The sequence below is a fragment of the Homalodisca vitripennis genome, chromosome 3 (assembly GCF_021130785.1).
Source record: "Homalodisca vitripennis isolate AUS2020 chromosome 3, UT_GWSS_2.1, whole genome shotgun sequence".
Lineage (NCBI taxonomy): Eukaryota > Metazoa > Arthropoda > Insecta > Hemiptera > Cicadellidae > Homalodisca > Homalodisca vitripennis.
This window is the reverse complement of record NC_060209.1, coordinates 140,811,478-140,834,171: the sequence shown is the minus strand read 5'-3', so window position 1 is coordinate 140,834,171 and position 22,694 is coordinate 140,811,478. Positions and strand designations below refer to the sequence as shown.

Below are 22,694 nucleotides of genomic sequence, written 5' to 3'. Positions count from 1 at the left end.
TTATACAACACTGTATAGCTTATTATATCTGAGAAATTATCCCCATTTTATTTAAAGCCTACGAAAATGGTCGAATCTTTTAAATAAATTGTAACAAACTATATAATAATATTTATTACTATTAAAATTTTAAACAACTGCGTCAAAAATTGTACAGTATAACGTGACATTATTTGTTAATTCTGTTACTCTTTCAGTCGATTTTCTTGTGACAAACTCTTTCTTTGCATTCTTTGACAGTAAATGATTATTTACAGCAAGCTATATAAAATGTATAATAGACTGACAGCTGAGACCTCTTTGATTTCCACTTCCTGATCTGCAGAAACACGTTGATCACGTGCCTTACTATTTATATATGGTGGTTACTCATACATATATTGCACAAACAGTTTAGTTTTGTCAGATTGACTGTGCACGTGTGTGGGGGGGGGGGAGGGGCGGGACCACAACAGGATTACAGAATAATTACAGATGCACATAACCTAGAAATGTATCCGAGCGTCACGACAACACAAGAGAACCAGTCATCCACGAGACCACTATCGTGTGATACTGCTCAGGAGCATGCCCGTTCAACCATTTTGGAAATGACTAACAGTTTTATTAATTAAATGACTACAACTAATTTAGACTAATGTGTAATAAACTTTTTATAATTTCACCTAATAGCCAGGGAGCTGAGAGCTAATTTGTGTTGGTATAAGCACACAATCCAGTTTTGCATGAAAATCAGTAATTATCTTCCACGCTAGTTTTGGTCGAAATAGAAAACTATTGAGTGAGCGTGATAATGATAATTTCTTTATAGCTTGTTTTTATTTTATTTTAGTCATTTATGACAATTGTCGAACACTTAAATAATTTATAGGCTCCATTACAGTCGGCATCAGTTAACGACCATTTTGAGCCAAACATCAGGTCTTTATGTCGTTGGCTGGCGCTGATGTAGCCTTTATTTACGTTATCTGACGTCCGTTTTATTTGTGTCAAGGAAAACAAATAAGGTTCCATGAAAATATTCATGTCATTAACCCTTTTGATATTCTCCCCCTTCGACCCACAATAATACTAACGCGGCTGTCTATCGGGTTTTTTTCTACGGAATATTCCACTTTCAATCTCACAGAAACCTAGATTGTATACTTATAAAATGCAAACTAGGTCTGCCGGACTTTACAGCGGTATCCATTTAGATCAAAGAACACGTAGATCGGAAGAATAATAACGTTGTATATATTCTTATAGAGGAACCATTACATAATTATTTATGAACTGATCGTACCGCCGCACATTTCATAAAACGTGTTGCCAGTGGAACACATATGTAAAATTTCAAGGCAAAGTCGAACAATACTACTAACGCCTAGAAACTCTTAACTACATAGAATGCAGTTAGAATCACGGTGTTTGTAACCGTATGAGCATAAATTAATCGTTCTAAATTATGAGTTGCTTTATAAGCTGCTATGATCCGGAGCTTTTGGCTGAGGTATTACGTGCCAACATAAACGCCGGCTTAACTGTTTAACTCCACGTCAAACGAACACCACATCACTCTGTAATTTCCTTTTGTAACTGAACAATGAATACTTAATATTCTCGATGGTATAAATTTCCACCGTGCCATACAATATCTACCAAAAAAGATTTAAAAAGTGTAGTACCGTAAAGGAAATCTGGTTTTTATTGCGAAATAATTAGGTACGTCTATTACTTGCCAGCAATTAATATTGAAGCAGCATTTTGATTAACGGGATTTTTCTGCACGAAATCGTCATCTACCGCATTTTTTGGCACGTAGCCTAGTGCCACGTTTGTATAAGCAAAAACGAATATATTAACAATACACGTTGATATACAATGTAGACAAAGAATGTATATAAAATAAATAAAATGGCGCAGTTGTACGTGACGTGATCAGATGCGATGTCACAGTAATCCCTCGGGACGTTGGTGTCCAGAGGACTGTCCCTACTTATCCCTCGTGTTTCTTATTAATCACCGCTTTTGTTGACTTTATTAATTACATGTTTACAGTAACAAATTTAAATGCCGTTAATTTTATTTTCGAATTACCTTGTATATAATGTATTTATAAACAGTGCACTCATGTTACTTGACAGGATATATATAATTCACTAAGGTAAAGGTTGATCTCTTCGTTATCGTAGATCGGTTTTAATAAACAGGTAACAATACGATTCCATATTCTAATATAACTTGTGGGTGGACAGTCTTCAAAGTTAAGGATATTTCTCCCGTAATTCCGATATCGTACGGTTGAAGTTGAGGGCAAATTACAAATCTGTGTGGTCTACTGTAACTAAAAAAACAAATAACAACTCTCCATATAACCGACGAAACCGAAGATATCGTAACAGCCTTATGTTGAACATGGCCTAACTACGGATGTTGGCCAAAAATGGTGTACTTTATTTAGAATAGGGATACTATATTCAACAGAATATAAAAAATTGATTGTTTATTTGCGTAAGTAACTAATAAAATTTTAAACATTAAAGCTTAGGTTAATGTTTACAAGTACTTACACAATCAAATTGTTAATAACACAATTAAATTATAAATAATTCGTGAATTAAAAATGTTACGTTAGGAGTAACGAAATATCAGGGACAATATCAAGTCATGTTGTATAACATGTTACAAACACGTCCTAAATATCATACACAGGTAATTTTTATTTTGAATTCTGTAAGAACTGTCCATCAGAAGAACAAGAATTAAAAATAAATAACTACAACGAATGGGCATTAGCTTTAGTAATTTAAAAAAAAAAAAAAAAACTAGCTAGATGATGTAGCGGCGGATAACTTTTAACACGCCGAGGAGGGAAAATTAGACATATTTGTAGACAAGTCGTATTTCTGTCATGCGAAACGGGGAGGTGGAAATAAAAATTCCTTTTTAATTTAATCCTTTAAGTCGAATCGAATAAAACTATATGATTTTTAATGGAATAGAAAATAAAAACAAACTCTATGTCGCGTTGCGTCGATTTTGGACGCTGAATACCTAAAGGTACTCAAGGTGAAAACGGTACCGCGACAATCGCAGAAATGTCTCTTTATTTTCGTGAACTGTAATAAAATAATTTTCTATTTTAGATGTTTCCAAAAACAAAACAACAAAGGTATGTGGGGTTTCTAGTATTATAACTCGTGATTTTCAACCAAGTCGGTAAGTAATTTATTCACACAAAATTATTCCAGCATGTAGCATAGCAACACTACAGTAACAAGAGGCAGAACTCTAAACAGTGAATATTCACAGTGGCTGGGCTCTGAATGTTGAATAATTGACAGACCTGACGCATACGGTCGACGCGCCGCAGAATGTCAAGGCCACAAAATATAACTTACTCTCCGTGTTTACAGTTTGTGTCAATACATCAGACGCAGCAGTACCGCACTTTGACGTGTGTATCCCGCGCGTGCAGTGACGTCAGTGTCTGTCTTAACGAGATGGACAACTCTAAACAGTGAATATTCACGGTGGCCGTGCTGTTAATGTGGAATAATTAACAGACCTGTCACGTAAGGTCGACGCGCCCAGAATGTCACGGCCACAAATTATAACTTACTCTCCGTGTTTACAGTTTGTGTCAATACATCAGACGCAGCAGTACCGCACTTTGACGTGTGTATCCCGCACATGCAGGGACGTCGGTGTCTGTCTTAACGAGATGCACAACTCTAAACAGTGAATATTCATGGTGGCTGTGCTGTTAATGTGGAATTATTAACAGACCTGTCGCATAAGGTTGACGCGCAGCAGAATGTCAAGGCCACAAATTATAACTTACTCTCCGTGTTTACAGTTTGTGTCAATACATCAGACGCAGCAGTACCGCACTTTGACGTGTGTATCCCGCACATGCAGAGACGTCGGTGTCTGTCTTAACGAGATGCACAACTCTAAACAGTGAATATTCACGGTGGCTGTGCTGTTAATGTGGAGTAATTGACAGGTCTGTCGCATAAGGTTGACGCGCCGCAGAATGTCAAGGCCACAAATTATAACTTACTCTCCGTGTTTACAGTTTGTGTCAATACATCAGACGCAGCAGTACCGCACTTTGACGTGTGTATCCCGCACATGCAGGGGACGTCGGTGTCTGTCTTAACGAGATGCACAACTCTAAACAGTGAATATTCACGGTGGCTGTGCTGTTAATGTGGAGTAATTGACAGGTCTGTCGCACGTAAGGTTGACGCGCCGCAGAATGTCAAGGCCACAAATTATAACTTACTCTCCATGTGTTTACAGTTTGTGTTAATACATCAGTCGCAGCAGTACCGCACTTTGACGTGTGTATCCCGCACATGCAGTGACGTCGGTGTCTGTCTTAACGAGATGCACAACTCTAAACAGTGAATATTCACGGTGGCTGTGCTGTTAATGTGGAATAATTGACAGATCTCTCACGTAAGGTCGACGCGCAACAGAATGTCAAGGCCACAAATTATAACTTACTCTCCGTGTTTACAGTTTGTGTCAATACATCAGTCGCAGCAGTCCCGCACTTTGACGTGTGTATCCCGCACGTGCAGTGACGTCACGGTGTCTGTCTTAACGAGATGCACAACTCTAAACAGTGAATATTCACGGTGGCTGTGCTGTTAATGTGGAGTAATTGACAGGTCTCTCACGTAAGGTCGACGCGCCGCAGAATGTCACGGCCACAAATTATAACCTACTCTCCGTGTTTACAGTTTGTGTCAATACATCAGTCGCAGCAGTACCTCACTTTGACGTGTGTATCCCGCACGTGCAGTAACGTCAGTGTCTGTTTTAACGAGATGCACAACTCTAAACAGTGAATATTCACGGTGGCTATGCTGTTAATGTGGAATAATTGACAGATCCTCTCATGTAAGGTCGACGCGCCGCAGAATGTCACGGCCACAAATTATAACTTACTCTCCGTGTTTACAGTTTGTGTCAATACATCAGACGCAGCAGTACCGCACTTTGACGTGTGTATCCCGCACATGCAGAGACGTCGGTTGTCTGTCTTTAACGAGATGCACAACTCTAAACAGTGAATATTCACGGTGGCTGTGCTGTTAATGTGGAGTAATTGACAGGTCTGTCGCATACGGTCGACGCGCAACAGATTGTCAAGGCCACAAATTATAACTTACTCTCCATGTTTACAGTTGGTGTCAATATATCAGTCGCAGCAGTACCTCACTTTGACGTGTGTATCCCGCACATGCAGGGACGTCGGTGTCTGTCTTAACGAGATGCACAACTCTAAACAGTGAATATTCACGGTGGCTGTGCTGTTAATGTGGAGTAATTGAACAGGTCTGTCGCATACGGTCGACGCGCCGCAGAATGTCAAGGCCACAAATTATAACTTACTCTCCATGTTTACAGTTTGTGTCAATATATCAGTCGCAGCAGTACCTCACTTTGACGTGTGTATCCCGCACGTGCAGTAACGTCAGTATCTGTCTTAACGAGATGCACAACTCTAAACAGTGAATATTCACGGTGGCTATGCTGTTAATGTGGAGTAATTGAAAGACCTGTCACGTAAGGGGACGCGCCGCAGATTGTCAAGGCCACAAATTATAACTTACTCTCCGTGTTTAGAGTTTGTGTCAATACATCAGACGCAGCAGTCCCGCACTTTGACGTGTGAATCCCGCACGTGCAGTGACGTCAGTGTCTGTCTTAACGAGATGCACAACTCTAAACAGTGAATATTCACGGTGGCTATGCTGTTAATGTGGAGTAATTGACAGACCTGTCACGTAAGGGGACGCGCCGCAGAATGTCAAGGCCACAAATTATAACTTACTCTCCGTGTTTACAGTTTGTGTCAATACATCAGACGTAGCAGTACCGCACTTTGACGTGTGTATCCCGCGCGTGCAGTGCGTCGGTGTCAGTTTACCCAAAACAACTTGGGCTGCTAGAATTCACAATTCATAAGTTACGGGGATCACTTTAACTTTTAATTGCTTTACATTACTGCAAATTGAAAAGTAATGTAAAATACAGTGTTATCCGTGTGCATGGTGTCTAGCGATCTCCAACGAGAGAAAGATGATTATCCAGGAGTCTTTGAAAAAATTGTGAACGACAACATGCCATTTAAATATTAAACTTGAGAATCCGCGCCCTGTGGAGGACATCCACAAATTTTTTACTCCCTAATAATAATGATAAACCTAATACAGTTTACGGCTTTTTTTGTACGTAGGATTATAAGAAATGTATAATTTGAAATGTATGATTAATACGTAAAATATTTATTTTCTGTACTATGGTCAGTTTTCAAACGTCTCGAAATACCATTCAGGCATTAATGTCGGCATTAATACCTTCGGTAATGACCATTAGTTACTTGTATAAGGTAATAATGTTTACTTGAACATGTTAAAACACATGAAACACAAACTTTGATGTTTAATGTGTTCATTTGTACAGCAAAATATTTTTATATCCAACCACTAGAATATCGGTTGTTTGGTTTTAAAAGGCACTCAAATAAACATTATCCTGCAAAAATAATTTTAAGAAGAATTGTATCACTTCAAGAAATAAAAACAGAGATACAATTATTATCAGTATACCTTGAGTTAACTAATATAGGATGGTGCGTGAACAAGTTAATAGTTTCTTCAAAACTAGTTTTACACACTTGATTGATCAAATGTTAAAGTATAATTTTGTAAATATTTACGGTTTTAGTGGTTGGTTTTGTGCTAAGTTAAGAAAATTATGATGAGATAATAAAACCTAATTTTATAGTTTTCACCCTGTTGATACCTTCCAAACTCGACCTCCACCAACACTAGCTAGACTGACGACCAATATCTTTTTTTGGAGAAATTTCTATCGATTTAAATAAAAAAAAAACCGGCTACAATGTAAATTGGTTCTCAACTTGTGACTATTAAATAATACTAAAGTCTGGTGCACGTCGTACTTGGATGTTTTTCTTACATCAAAACAAACTGTAATCGGACCTCTAGAAACGTGTACGTGTAAATATCGAACCGCTGTACATGAGCACCGAATGACGTATAGCCCGCCCCCGCCACGTGTGCGGTGATTGATGGAGATTGAATTGGATACCGTACGACCAATATCGTCATCTTGTTTGTTGAATGTGAGATGACCACACACTCCACACACGTTGTGTTGACGATATAATCAACTCAGACGTGTTGGTTCTGTTAAATGTTTCTAATTGAACACCGTGTCTGATTGTCTTTTTGTACGTTTACACATTAGATGTAACAACATGCGCTGATTTCAAATTGAATATTTATCTATACATCCACTACTCCACTGCAGTTGGAAGACTGCCAATAATATGTACAGCATGTTCGAACCTTATGGAAATGATGAATGACAACAGATTGCGGGGGATGTGTACAATCCAAGAAGGGCCTGTATATCTAATGACATCAGCACCATGTTAGTACATACTGTACTGTTTTAGTATTCAAATATTTAATTAGTTTAATCAAAGGTTTGTAACGAGCTGGATCAGTTAGCACGAAAGACTTTAGGTTTGTACACACACTATCAATTGTTTTGCACACTAAAAAATCATCACTTTTCTCTTAAAAGCCTGTGAACAGAGCTGATCCTGCCGACACACTCCTCGGCATATGGGGTGAAAAGATAGCTTCTAATTCAATAGTGTGTTTGGCCACCAATCATTTTGACGTTTGTTTTCAAGTGATCGTTCCCTCTCCAGGCGAGTGTAGAATACTTTTAAACCAAACAGATAGACAATACGCCACCGTTTCAGATCTTCAAAATATGTTTTATCCATGTTCTGGAAAAGATTTTAATTTTATTTAAACAACGTATATACTCGTACATTACACCGCGTTTGGTGTAACGCGTCTCAGACTTTCCGAATAAAAAAACACACAAATAAGTAAATGATATAACGAAGTTAAAAAGGTTCACCAAATACATCCATCTACTTTTTGACCTTTCTTGGCACAATTTAAATACTATTACATCAAAACACCAGTTTCTTGTTGTAAAGTATGATAAATGTAAAGAAAATTCATAAATTACTTAAAATGTATGTTAATTTGAACGTGTAAATGGATTTATTAAGATTACTAGCTATATGTGGTGATTATAAACTATTATAATTAAAGTACTCTCGTGATTATGTTCTATGTTCCTTGCAGCAAGGTTGCCTCACAAATGTATGTACTGTATTTCATAGTTTACAAAAACAAAAGTGTACTTTGACCAATTCTTTATTTTATTCTACACTGCGTGCAACACTCACAAGGACAGAGACTTAGTAGTTGTACGGCTTCAAACATCAGGGGGTTTTGTGAACCTTGACATTTTAACACGAAACGGCCGACCCCAACCCGCTACTGTACGCAACACGGACGGCCCCTATCGGTGACTTCACGCAATAATGCTTCAAAACGTTTTGCATCCGTCAATCCTCATTATGCTTGTAGCGGCAGCGAATGAGATAATCAATGACTTCCTGCCCGAACAATTATCATGCCTTTGTAAAAACGGTCATATAAATCTATTAATGTTCCCCTTGTACTAATAAGGATAGACACATGCACAGTTTAAAGATTGTATACGGCCGATATTGTGAGGAAACCAAACAAGACGCCGAACTTTCCACCCAATATATATTTACGATCTACTTACCATCAAGTGGTGGTGTTAGCCAAGTGGTGGTTACTACAAAGTATTCTTGGTGTTGTTTCTCGACTTACTAGTAAGTGTTCAGTGTTGCGATTTGTCCACTACAAACTCATTTCAAGAAGTAGGAGTGAAAAATGTATCCACTGTTTAGTCTATCTTTAAACTCTTCACTGAAATATGATTAAGGAATAGACCTTTATTACTTTGGCCTACATCTAACAGCTCATAGGTATTCTTTTTCTGGAGTTTTATAACACCGGTATCGACAAAATCACTTTCTAAGGGTTTTTATCCCTTAGTATCTGAAAAATCTACTGTTATGTAATTTGCAATGTTAATCACGCTAAGTTATCCACAAGCAATCTTTACAGTAGTATATGTCTACATATAAGGCGTAGTTCCCACACCAAGAATGTTCTCGGTCCAACATCTGGCCGTCTACAACCGGTGCACGTGACGCGCTCGCCTCCATACATCCTTGCTCTGTTCGTTGGATCGGAGCTTAATTCTTTATATAGTTTTCAGACTGTAGAAATATAATACTACTAGAATTGTGTTCAAAAATATTCAACATATCAGTAACAAGATTCTTTTATTACACAGTAAAAGGAAACGTAAAAAGAATTTTGGTGTAATTCAGCGCGTCTAGAATGACATTTCCTAATTTTTTTATAGTAAAAAGTGTTATGAAATTATCATTAAATATCCGATATAAGCTCCATTTTCAAGAAGAAATTAATATTTAAAGTACTGGTATTAACTAAATAAAATATGCAATTTATAAAAACCGCAAAACTATGGGTAAATTATAAAACCAATAAGATTAAACATCAATTTTAGATTAAATAAGTTATTTTCTACAAGAACAAAATATAATATGGATTTAGACATGAAATAAAATTTGTATTGCATTTAAAAGATAACACAGCTAAATACACTTTAAAGTTATGTAAACATATTTAAATTGTTTAGTGTATAACCTAATAGGTACTTTAATTACATAATAAGATGATCTGACAATACTGTAACAGGATTGTGGAGATAAGGTAAGATTGAGTACGTACGTCGTATGCCCCAGTCCATCATGTCTCCACGACACCGCGACCGGTGACCGGCGACCGTACCGGCAAGTCAGTCAGGGATGAGTGCGCGTCACGTCGCGTCGCCTCGCCGTCAGTGTTGCCACCAGTGTCGCGCTGAACAACCCCCTCCTCCCACACCCCGCAGTACACAGTAAGCGCCGCGCCAGCCATGCACTCCGGTGTTCACTTGTTTACAATGATAACTGAATATTTCAATCTCCATATTTCCTTACATAAAGGTCAACTGAGATCGGGGGACTTTTGTCTTTCAACATATAAACTCCTGGATTCACATCACAGTTTTCATTCTTAGCGTTATAGTTGTTGAATACACGACGCGTTGTAAATTTAATACGTCCAATACTTCGTAAATGCACAGCTACTGTAAATGCACTATGCGCTCTCACCTAGACTCGCTCCAGTGTGCTTCCAGTGGGAAGAGCATGTGAGCATTCAACCCTTAATTTTAATTCTTACAGTTACACCCTTGTATCACTTTATAGCAGAAATACATATTGAATAATGTTCAAATAATCGCTTGTAAATAATAGTGCTAAAAGTAAATTTACCTTATTAATGTTAATTATTAATGATATTACAAATATTTTTATCTTTCCTCAATTCACAATGGTGGATATCCAACATATTTTCAATATTTTGTATGAGGATTTTAACCTGAGAAGTGGTAGGTGCACATTTACATGCTTTCATATTCCTTAACTTTTGAACAAGTAAATAAAATTTCAGTTAAATGGATATGGTTGCAAAGGAGAAGATACAAAAATCTAGTAGTATGGAACTTTTGATAGACTTTTATCTTTAGTTTCCTCTAACTAAAAATTAACACTTGTGTCAGGTTACTGCTACAACAACTATTGTATATGTTATCATAGTTATTGCACAATTTTTTATTTTATTATTTTGATACATTGATTATTTTGATAATAATTTTAGTGAATTATCACTTGAAGATTTTATAACATTTATTTACAACACATAAACAATGCTAAAATAACTTTAAACACACTAAAATAAAAACAGAATGTATGTTTAACAAATCACAAACTTATATAATATTTTATAAAAGTTTTTAATACTTGTAAATCAAATAAATCTTACATACAATTTTGGATAGAATTGTTGCATTTGATTTGTTTCTTGATACATTTGAAGTTACATATGAAACTTAATACAGGACAAAGGTTTTTTTTACATATGTTTAGACAAAAATAATTAAAATTGTACGTTTTAATTCATATAAACTTTTTATTTATGAGAAAGTATTGCACACCAAGTTAGGTATGAAAAATTTTGGAATAACGTTTCATAAATTTTACCATTATAAAGTAGAGTAAAGGTAAAGGTTAATTAAAAAATTACTTCCTGTATTCTTTTTACATTAAAATTAAATACGTATGAAGCTTTAATTGTGGCTGAAAAAAGTTTGTGAAAACGAATGGTTGTCTTAAATATGTATAATTACAGTTAATGTTTGTACAGCTTCTAAGGTTGATAAACTGTTAAATGTAAAGTAAACGTTAAAAACTAAAGTACTTAAGAATTATTTATCAAAATCATTGAATCAATATTAAAAGTAGTTAAAAAAATTAGTGTTACATACTTTATTGCTGTATTATGTGCTTCATATGACCAAAATATATACTGTCTGATTGTATGTATTGTTTAATAATGGGTAAACGAAAAGTTTTGTTACCTCTTTATACAAAATATTCAAAATAAAGTAAATAGTTATTTCTCTGCCAGTAAAACTGAAATGTAAACTGTGTCAGAAACACTTGTTATAAAACAAATCTTATGTCAATAGACGAGAGAGACTTATTATTCCGCATGAGAACACCAACTCCAAGCTTTTTTTCATTGGACCTCACTGCACTGTGTCTACTTGTTCACCGTGCACTATTTACAATAAATACTTTTCTTAAATTATACAAGTACTTTCAATAAATTCTTAAATATATCGATAATATTCTTAAATATTGCCAATCCTGTATCAACCACCATAATGGAAGTATCAAAAAAATTCATGACTAATCCTATATCATGAGTGTCAGAGTGATAATAGTACAGCAGTATTGGTGATACTCAAATAGTGCAAGATTCATGGCACGATCAGGAATACACTAGAGTCATGAACAGTGGTGTATAATCATTATCATAAAAAGTATTGGAAAAATTCACCCATAACAAGACTCAACAACCACCCTGTCTCATAAGGCTTTTATATCACCAGCCAACATTCTACAAAAATTGCATATGAGCTATACGTTTTTACATCTTAAATATTGATTTTAGCGAAGCCTATCCCTCGTGAGAGTAGAAAAATTTCATTTCTGTTTGTCTGTCCACATGCTATCTAGTGAGGTCGCATGAAGTTTGATTTCTATATAGACAACGCTGAGTTTGATGATGATGCATGTCACTCCATGGGATTTGACTGAGCGTTAGCAAATATTTTTACATATTTGGCCTTATGGGTAACCATGATAGCAACAATATAATTGCAGGAAAAATAAATTTATAAACAAGATCAGTACAATGAAGATTTTAACATGTTACATATTAATACAGGTAGCTTATTCATACAGTAAAAATAATTATATAGTGGAAAGTCAATGTTAAAAGTCAGCAACAAGATTTGATTTCAACCCCCCCCCCCCACTCGTATTGTAGTATCATCCCTACCTCACCGGAACTGTTATTATTCAAATATTGCTATTAAACCGAACTCAAGGAATAAATATGGAAATGTATGATGTGACAGGATTTCTCGAGGAAGAATTTAAATTTTGCATGTGAAACCTCACTTTTTTTTATGACAAGAATGCGTTATATGATATTGCATGTCCAACCACGGAATTTGCCTGAGTGTCACTGAAGCCTGTCACTCATTAGACTGACACAATTTCTCTTTTGTCCGCTGGGGGGATGTAAAAATTTCTATTCTGGATGATGATTGTCAGTCTGTCTGTCTGCAGGATGTCTCGTGAGTACAATGAACTATAGACTTAATTTTACATGCAACCTCAGCAAAGCCTGTTGTTACGTGACACGTGATGTAGTGTCCCCTTAACATAAATGAAATACATATTTTGCTCAAGAATATTGTTTAAAAGAGATGAAAAAAATTCAGTTCTGTCTTTTTGTAATACATATGATATTACAACAGCACGATATCTCAAAAAGGAACTGAACTATATACTTAAAATTCAGTATCAAACTTCATTTTCTACATAAGCAAAATCTGGTTTGATGATGGTGTATGTCATTCCATAGGATTTGATTGAGCATTAGTAAACAGGTAACTATGATGGCAATGATAATAATTTCTAAATAAATAAACTTATGAACAAACTGAGTACCATCATATGACATTTAACACGTGACATTGTCACAAATGTAGTCTAATGAAAGAAACTACAGACTTGAAATGTTGTATATGTCAGCTAAGCCTATTACACGGCAGTTTGTCCTACTACTTAATTATAAAATAATATCATATACGTCTTGTATAATACTATTAAAGGACTTATTTGTACAAGGTTTGTATATTTATTATTTTAACATTATTCTATTTCAGTTAGCACTTAAAAATCATTATTCACTTCAAAAGTATGTACCAAAAAAATTACATTAATATTTGTCACTCTAAAAGATATAATGTAAAAGAATTAAATGTATAAACGAAATTGGAATGTAATTCAAAAGTTAATCTGCTTGCCAAACTTCAGCAAACTCATTCTTCTAGCTTAGTCTCTATTATGGTTTAAAATGTATTTTTATCAAAATATAAATTAAATATTTTACAATTTTTGTAGGGGAATTGTTATTAAAAAGGGGGATTTGCAATAATTTGTTTAATATCCAGGCTAAAAATGCACAAATTTATTCAAAATAGATGACAGGTTTTTGAGAAAATTTCTGTTTTTCACATAAATACTTTTTTACAAGTTATGCTTTCTTACAAGTTATGCTTTTTCTGCAAGAAAATTTAATAATGAAGTTTGTTGTGAAAATCTGATAATATTCTAGATATAAATTCGAAAAAATTAGACCTTTTATGTTTGCCCTGGAATGAATGAACAAACCGACAGATGGACACATCAGTGGGCAGTGCCATATGAAAAATTATTAATTAATATATAATGTGTAACATTTTACACAGAAAATCCCAACTTACATGAGTTTACATAATCCTACGGTATTATTTATCTCTTTAACTAGCTATGTAGGAAATTATATTATATTTGATAACAATTATTGTCAAATTCTCTATAGGCTTGAACTGAACAATAACTGAGCAACATTCAAACTAACATCGACTTCAAACTTTCTCTCGTTAAATTTTGTTGCCAAATAATGACATTTACCACACGATCAGCACGAGTGGAGATGGGCGAGCGAGGGGAGATGGCCTGTTTTGAGGAACGCACCAACAGCTTGTTAAACAAGATGTATGGCCTGGAGCCTAACAAGGATCATGATAACCACCAGACCCCGACTGCTGACTACCTGCATCTCTCCTGGTGTGATCAACATTTATCCTCAAATATTCAGGGAATAACTACTCACACAGTGAATGGATAGTTCAAAACAATAAAGCGATTAATTTTCTCAATATTTTGCTTAATACAAATGATGAATCATTTGTTATACTCAGGTATTACAGGACTGTTTGGAGGTGTTGACTGGATATCAAGATGACATTTCTTGTTTAGTCGCCACACGATCAATCTTAATTTGGTAGTTAATTTGTTTATGTCCTTACACAGATTTGTGTACCCATTTAAAAGTTTCAGAAAAAATTGTTTTTTTACACTTTTATAGTCTTCTATACAACAGTGTCTGTTAAATGAAATATACAAATTCGGTGTTTTAGAAAATATGAATTAATGAAAAACAGAATTATTAGTTATTAAAAAAACCCTGTATTTTAAATATATAGTCGGAATATCATATAAATACATACAAAATTTATATGTAAATTACCTACATTTGACATGTAGTTCAAACTATCCTCTTGACGTTGACTAAATATCTTTGACAATCTCATAATCACTCTTCTACTGGCCAAGGGTTGTTTGATGGACTTTAACAAGTGTGCATAGATTAACTCTCAAAGGGATTATACTATTCAAAGTAAGGACCATCAAATTGATTTTGGTAAAAGGAATCTTTTAAACGCATGGATTTTTCTTTTGAGAAGTATAATTAATATTAATATACAGCACCATAAACGAAGAAACTTCACAATAAATGCGTAGTATCAACCAATGTTGAACTTGCCTTATGTGTAGTATTTTTAAATGGAATCTAATTATAATAAATTTGTATTTGACAATGGAAACAATATTGTTTTAACCACATGTTAGTCTAACAGACAACTATTGTACAGGTCAAAGCTACCTGAACCTAATTAATAGTGTATTACTGCACAATAGTATAATTATGTCACATATCGAATAACAATCATGTGGTAATTAATTGACAACACACCTGCACAAAATTCATGTACACAATACGTGTAAAAGGTCTATAATCAATTGTTATTGATATCATTAGCATTGATAATATAGTTTAAATACAAGGCTATAGATTAAATAAAGTAATAATTATTTATTCTTGAAGAATCAAATTTTCTTTTGGATCTGTCATCCTTTATTAAACGCGTTTTATAATTTTATGTTAATTGGTTGATACATAATACTTGGGATTTCTGCTTTGTTATTTTATTTTATTGATGCAAATAATATTTATAATCATTCATTTAAATCTGAACGGCCAACATACAACTAATATGAAGTAAAATAATGCATATAAATATTTTAGACTATATTATCACAATTAATATCAAGGAAGAGGAAGATGTATTATATTAAGTCCAAGAAAACTTAGCTTTCTTTGCCTACACATTTCTTTGATCCTCTCTGTTGTAGGTATTATAAAATAAAAACTGGTGGAACTAAAAATAACACAAGATCTCTAAAAATTAGAAAGTCCATGAAAACCATAAAAAGTACAGATTTTAAAACCATACTTTTTAAAATGTAATAGTTATTTGTAAAATACTATGCGACTTAGATTACTTCAACTACAACATTCTTGATAATTTTAATGTTTTTTTATCCTTGAGTAAACACTGGTAGAACACTTCGTAATGAGCAATGTGGATATTTGCATTGTTCTTTATTTAGTTAAGCAGTAAGCTTACAAATTATAATGTAGTTTTTTATTGTTATTACCACACAGCAGATAATCCTAATCCTTCTTTTAAATACAAATATTATTGAGCTTTATATGAAAATCTATCCTATGTTATTAAATTTGATATAATGTTTTAGACTACAGTTGTGAAATATTTCTAAAGATTATAAATTTTGTTTTGCTATACTATTATTTCAATATTGTACTTGCAAATATTTGATTGTCATTTTGTCTATCTAAATTCTGGTATTAATCCCAACAGTGGGATCTAAACTGACAACATGAAACTCAACGAAGGGTTTGTAGTAAGAGATTTGTTTTTAATGCTGTGTCACCGCACACATAGTTGTAGTGAAATGTTGCAACCTGACCACAAAATGTTGACAAATGAGTGGCTCTGACCCTTGTTAACTAGCAACAATAACCTGTTCTATAATAAACAGACAATAATCAGGCCCAAGGATAAACTGAAAGCAAATGAAAATATTTAATCTGTATTTGCCTTAATAATTTGTCTGGACAATAAATATAATGATTTTTACAGTCCCTAAAATTATAGCTAATGAATTTAAAAGTGTATAAGAAGAAGTTTCATAAAGATAGTGAGGTTGAACGTGTGAAGGAAAAATTATTAGACTTGCTTGCCACATGTCAACTCAAAATCTCTTTAATTTACAAATTAAAAGAGAAATGTGCTGAGGTTAAGGTTCACAACACAAAGGGAAGCTACAAATTATTATGTAGTATTGTAGATGTCTCTCCCAACTGGCAAGACATCTTTCTTTTTCGTTCTCTCCTCAATATTTTCCTCAGCTGATAGATAGTTGAGACAGTGAGATATGGTGTACTAGCAGGACTCAGATTACAGTTTTCACCTTGTTATTGTTGCAGGGCTGTTCATGACTTGCCAAAGAGATTCCATTCCTGTCACCAAACATGACCTACTCCTGGATGTAAAGAGCTGAAACCACCCTACAAGATCTTTCAATCTTTCACAGTAGCTATCTTTCAAGTACACATTACTTTCTTGTTAAGAAGATAGACCTCTGTAAATAGATAACTGGGGTGCCTCCCAAAATACCTAAGGTGGAATTAAAAGAGGCTATAATAAGTTCTATTGCAGTGTTTAAATTTATTATTATTAATAAATTATTTGATGACAAAGAGATTAGCATTTATCTTCTCATTATGATTGGTTTGAGAGAATACAACTGAGCAATAACACATGAAGGTCTACTTGATGGCTGGTGACTTGTCAACAGTATTGTAAACCTTGAATTCAATACAGCAGTAACATTGTCATTTACTTAAGAGAATTAATTTTCCTACTTGTTACAACTGTAACTCTACAGTGTGGCAAACAATAACATAATGTAACAATAAGTGACATTAATTATTATTTGTATAGAAAATATATTACTACATTTTGTATTGTTTTTATCATTTATTACATTCAACCATATGTTAACAAACATTTGTACAATAATTTATTGGGTTTTTCATAGCTGTTGGGTTGAATATTGCAAAAACAGTTACAGTTAAAATTATAAATAAGCAAAAAACTAAGCGCACTATGTCACTACACTGAGGTGTTAAAATGTGCAGATGGCTAGAGCGCAATCAAGTGCTGTCTGACCAGGATCCTAATTAAAACCCTATAGAGGAGAATGTGTTTAATTACACTCCCGATTTAGAATCATTCTACTTTTATATATACAATCAATCGTTTATAACAATTTATATTCAATCATCAATACTATCAATATTGATGATTGAATATTGACTATCAATATTGCTGAAGTGTTTTTATAATTAACCATGAATATACTTCTTTTAAACCATTCACAATTTTATTTCCTGATATAAACTAATGAATGCGTTGTGTTATAATTATTTATTACACATATACACTTCTTATTTCATTGGGAAGCAAATTTTGTATAAAGCTGAAATCTGGTTTACTATTGAACCAAATGTTTCACTGTGAATGAGTCATGTGACTTTAGGACAGTGGGTTTCATATAAGTGTGTCAGCCACAGTCAATATGTTAAGTCTAGATAAACAATTTGACATATACATTTGGTAAAATGTATAAAACTCATATAATTTACTTGTATTAAAATAATAATATTTGAAATATACAAAAACCAATCCCCAATGGAGAAAAATTTACATTTTATGGGATGTTTTGATGGGACATAATGATTTGTCAAAATATGATCCATGTCAATGAGTTAAATTGCATGAAAATACCAAAGCTTCATTTATATTTTGAATCATTTTAGATTTGGTAATGTACTAACTTAGTACTTACGAATAATAATGCAGATTATGGTGTAATAAAATATCCATTTCTGCTGTTTTAAACATGACATCAAAAAAACACAAACTACTCGTACAAACCCGCATATGATTTTACAGAAACAGGACATGAACTTGATACTCAATATCTGCTCAATGTTGCGAAAACTTAACAATCATATAAAATATGTTTGACTTTAACCTTAGAACTGACAATCAATATTATAATGTCGATCTGAATCAATCGGGAGTGGTAATTGATATTATAATGTTGATCTGACACGCATCAGTTTTGACAGTTCATACAGTACATAAGTCCACACTATCATCACTATTTATATACTACTTCAAACAGAAAGAATTACTGATTTCAATAGTGAAATTTGCTTTGCTGTTTTGGCAACAGTGATATCACTGTGACGTCATAAACTTGCCAGAACGATAGTCTTCATCTAGCCATTTTGAAGTAGGTGTCTGTTTGTTTTGGTCTTTAGATTTAGTCACAAAAGCTATTTTTATCACAAGATAGTGTTACTTATTTATAAACAAGTTTAATATGGTGTTTTAAAATCAATATGTATGTATAAATTAATTCAAAGTTTCTTGTTAAAAAGTAAATACAAAAAACATACAATTCTTTTTAAATACATTCAATATTTACGTTTATTTTGGAACTTAAACCAAAATGTTCGTTTATAAGAGCCAATTTCAGATTTTATATCTAAAAACAGTTTACAGTTTGATGAACTTCTCATTAACTGAGAAATTAATATACAATAAAATGAGTCCCACTACAAACAGGTAAACAGAAAATATCAACATGGTGGCCACTCAAACACTTTGTTCAAATTCTCGGGTTTTCCCAGTTTTCCCGATCGAAAATTTCTGATTCTCTAGTTCCTTTCCAAATCAAAGATTAACAACTGTTATACTGTATTTAGCCTTTACGCCGAATGCAACGGAGGTTTTTCATCACCAGTTGCATTTTCAGTAATTGCTACGAAGCTGCAGTGGTTTAGCTAATTTCCTCACTTGTGGTATGTGCGAGAAATTCAATGAAGATTAATCATTACCACCTAATTTAAGCTCCTTTGTTTATATCTCTGTTTCGTTCAATGAGTTGACATAACATTGTGTTTACCTAATAATTTTCCTCACTGTCACATTGGAAAAGTGCTTGTATGCAATTTGGAATACAAACGCAATATAAGGAGTACAAATAATTAACAACACAGCGCTACTGTAGGGCAGACTGCAGTCTAATATTGTGGGTCAGAGGTCTGCGGTGTTTGAACTTACAGTAAGAAAAAACTATTTTGCCAGTACACAAGGTAGGTTCAACATAAAGGTAAAATAATCATCTGTTAACTACCGAGCAACTGACGTTCACGTATAAAAGCAGCAGACATGCTGGTGTTCATAAATATAGACATAAATTAAAAATACGAACTTAAAGTCAAATTTATTTAAAAATCACATTATTTTGTTACTGTATGTTTCTAAATAGTTTTTAAACACAAAGAAGTATGATAATATGTTTTAGCAATTGATAATTTGGGTATTGCCAATCAGTTACTGTCCGTGAATAGACACAGCAGATTCGCAATTATGATGTTTCATATTGAAAGTACAATAAAAACACGATTCAGCTTCAACACATATTGTAAAATTGTGAATTTCCAAGTATATTTTAAGCACTTCTATTGATATTAAAATCAAATGAAAAGAGTCGAGTCATCAAATATTGGAATCGAAGCATCCCTAGAACCATGTGTTTAGCAGTATTCATTCACAGACCAAGATCAGCGAACGACTTTAATCGTCCAAAGGATCCTTGCGTGTATGAGGGACTAACACGACATAGGGCCAGAACTAATCATGATAAACTCCACTACACTAGTGGAGACTGACTTGGATTAAACAGTATCAGTGAAGCTTACAAACACATCGTTGATCACACACACTGTAGTAATCACGTGCTGTCCACGAACTCTGTAAACAATTCGGTGACAATACAGAGCATCACAATCTTTCTCCAAGCATCGTCAATCTTCATTCACAGTTTTACAAATTACATTGTGTTAAATACAATATTTGGAATTAATCAACCTGATTCATCAAGCTGTTAAATCATTTCTTAATCATAATTTAACAAATAAAACCCTTTATTCATTCGATGAACTATGAGGATATTGTAAGATACTCTAAGACATGCGGGTCGCGCCACCCATTCGCAGTGGAGTCTGGCGCACCGTATTGTTACCTTCAGTAGAATTGAGTGGGCTATTAACTCATTCAGTCTTTACAAGGCTCCCTGGGGGCGACGGGGTGAGACCGGTTTTGCTTGCAGCGGGGATTGGACATTCTCCTTCCACAGCTGTGCAGACAGTTCAGAGCCTCCGTGGCTCTCAGGTACATCCCACTACCCTGGAGAGTGTCCAGAGTGGTGTTCATACCGAAGCAGGGGAGGGCGGGCATGGATCGGCCGAAGTCTTTCAGGCCGATATGCCTGTCCTCCTTCCTTCTCAAAACCATGGAGAAAATGGTTGCCAGGTTTGTTTGGGAGGGAGCTCTTCTGGAGCGACCTTTGCATCCTAACCAGCATGCCAACACTCCAGGAAAGTCATGGGCGACTCGGCCCTGCATCAATTGGTATGCAGGATTGAGAAGACGCTGGCGGCAAAAGAGGTAGCTATAGGAGTCTTTTTTAGACATTGAAGGTGCCTTATTGATAATACAGCCACTCAGGCGATTATCAATTGCGGTCTCGGGACGTGGCGTTGATGGTCAATGTGTGTGACTGGATAGGGGCCTTGCTCACGGACAGGGTTGTTGTTTCAACCCTCATGGGAGCAAGTGTTAGTGCGAAGGCTACGAGATGCTGTCCCGCAGGGCGGCTTCCTCTCTCCTCTTCTGTGGAACCTGGTTGTGGATGACCTGCTAAATTCTTTGAATAGCAGCGGTGTCTTTTTGCACAAGGGTACGCAGATGATATTGTGATTCTTGTGAGTGGCAAGTTCAACACACAACAATCACGGAACTGACCAATGCTGCTCTGAACATGGTGGGAAACTGGTGTGATAAGGTTGGCCTCACCGTCAACCCCACCAAGGCTGCCGTGGTTGCCTTTACCAGGAGGCGACAGATGGAGGACATTGGTCCCTTTCTATTTAAAGGCTCACCCGTTGAGCTGAAGCCTGAGGTCAAGTACCTGGGCGTGATCCTAGATAGGGTTCTAAACTGGGGACCTCATCTAGAAAGGGTCATTGCCAGGGTAAGTGGTCTCTAATGCAATGCAGACGTGTGATAGGTGGGCCCTGGGGACTGAAGCCAAGGCTCTTGTACTGGCTTTATGTTTCCGTGGTCAGACCTGCACTAATGTACGGAGCTGTCGTATGGTGGCCAAAAACGGAAGCCAAGACGGTGGTACCCACGTCTGGCAGGTATCCAATGGATGGCCTGCCTCGCTATCACAGGGGCCTTTCCTAGTGCGCCAGGCGCGGCTCTCTGGACTGTTGTCTTAATCTCGCCCCCTGGACATTGTCATTCGAGCTATGGCCAGGAAGAGTGCCTACTGTCTTCAGCATACGGGATTCTGGTCGGGCTGCAGCGGTGGGCACTGCAGAATTGGCACTCTGATACAGGAGGATGTTTTGCACATGATCTCTGATCAGATGCCACAAAATTTTTCCTTTGACAAACCCTTTAGGATTATTTTGCCCTCAAGGGATGATTGGTCCAGAGGGGAAGCAACCTCTTCCACCAGCGGAGCTCGAATGGTACACAGACGGCTCTAAAACAAAAAGCGGCACAGGCGCTGGAATTCTGGGAGTGAGACCATGTAGGGAGCTGGTGGTTCCTATGGGTCTGTATCCGACAGTCTTTCAAGCGGAGGGTCGCAGCCATTATGGAATGTGCTCGTGAGAATCTTCGTCTGCGATATAGGGGCAAGACGATTAAACATTTTCACGGACAGTCAGGCAGCGCTGATGGCGCTAGATTCTTGCGCAATCAAATCCAAACTGGTTTGGGATTGCTATCAGACCGTTTCCTCCCTTGCCAGAATCAACAATGTAACCGTTTGTTGGGTTCCTGGTCATGAGGGGATTCCTGGGAACGAAAGAGCTGATGCCCTGGCCAACCAGGGCTCAGCAACAATTATGACGGGCCCCTCAACCATTCTGCGGTGTTCCAAGGTGTGGAATCCTCTAGGTTGTCTCGAAATGGATTCGCGCGGAGCATGGGAGAAGGTGGAGGTTGCATCCGGGTTTGAGAGTGAGTAGAATGGTATTACAGTCACCTTCCTCCAAGGTGGCCTCGGACCTTCTCTCATTAAACAGATCAATGTCTTCTAAGGTCATTGGTCTCATTACGGGGCATGGTCACCTGAAGAAGCATCT

General features: G+C 35.6%; 1 protein-coding gene across 1 annotated transcript in view; it reads right to left on the bottom strand.

Moving 5' to 3' along the window:
* The window catches only part of LOC124357597 (afadin), a 302,603-nt gene that overhangs the window by 153,157 nt on the left and 126,752 nt on the right, over positions 1-22,694 (bottom strand). The window lies entirely within an intron of this gene.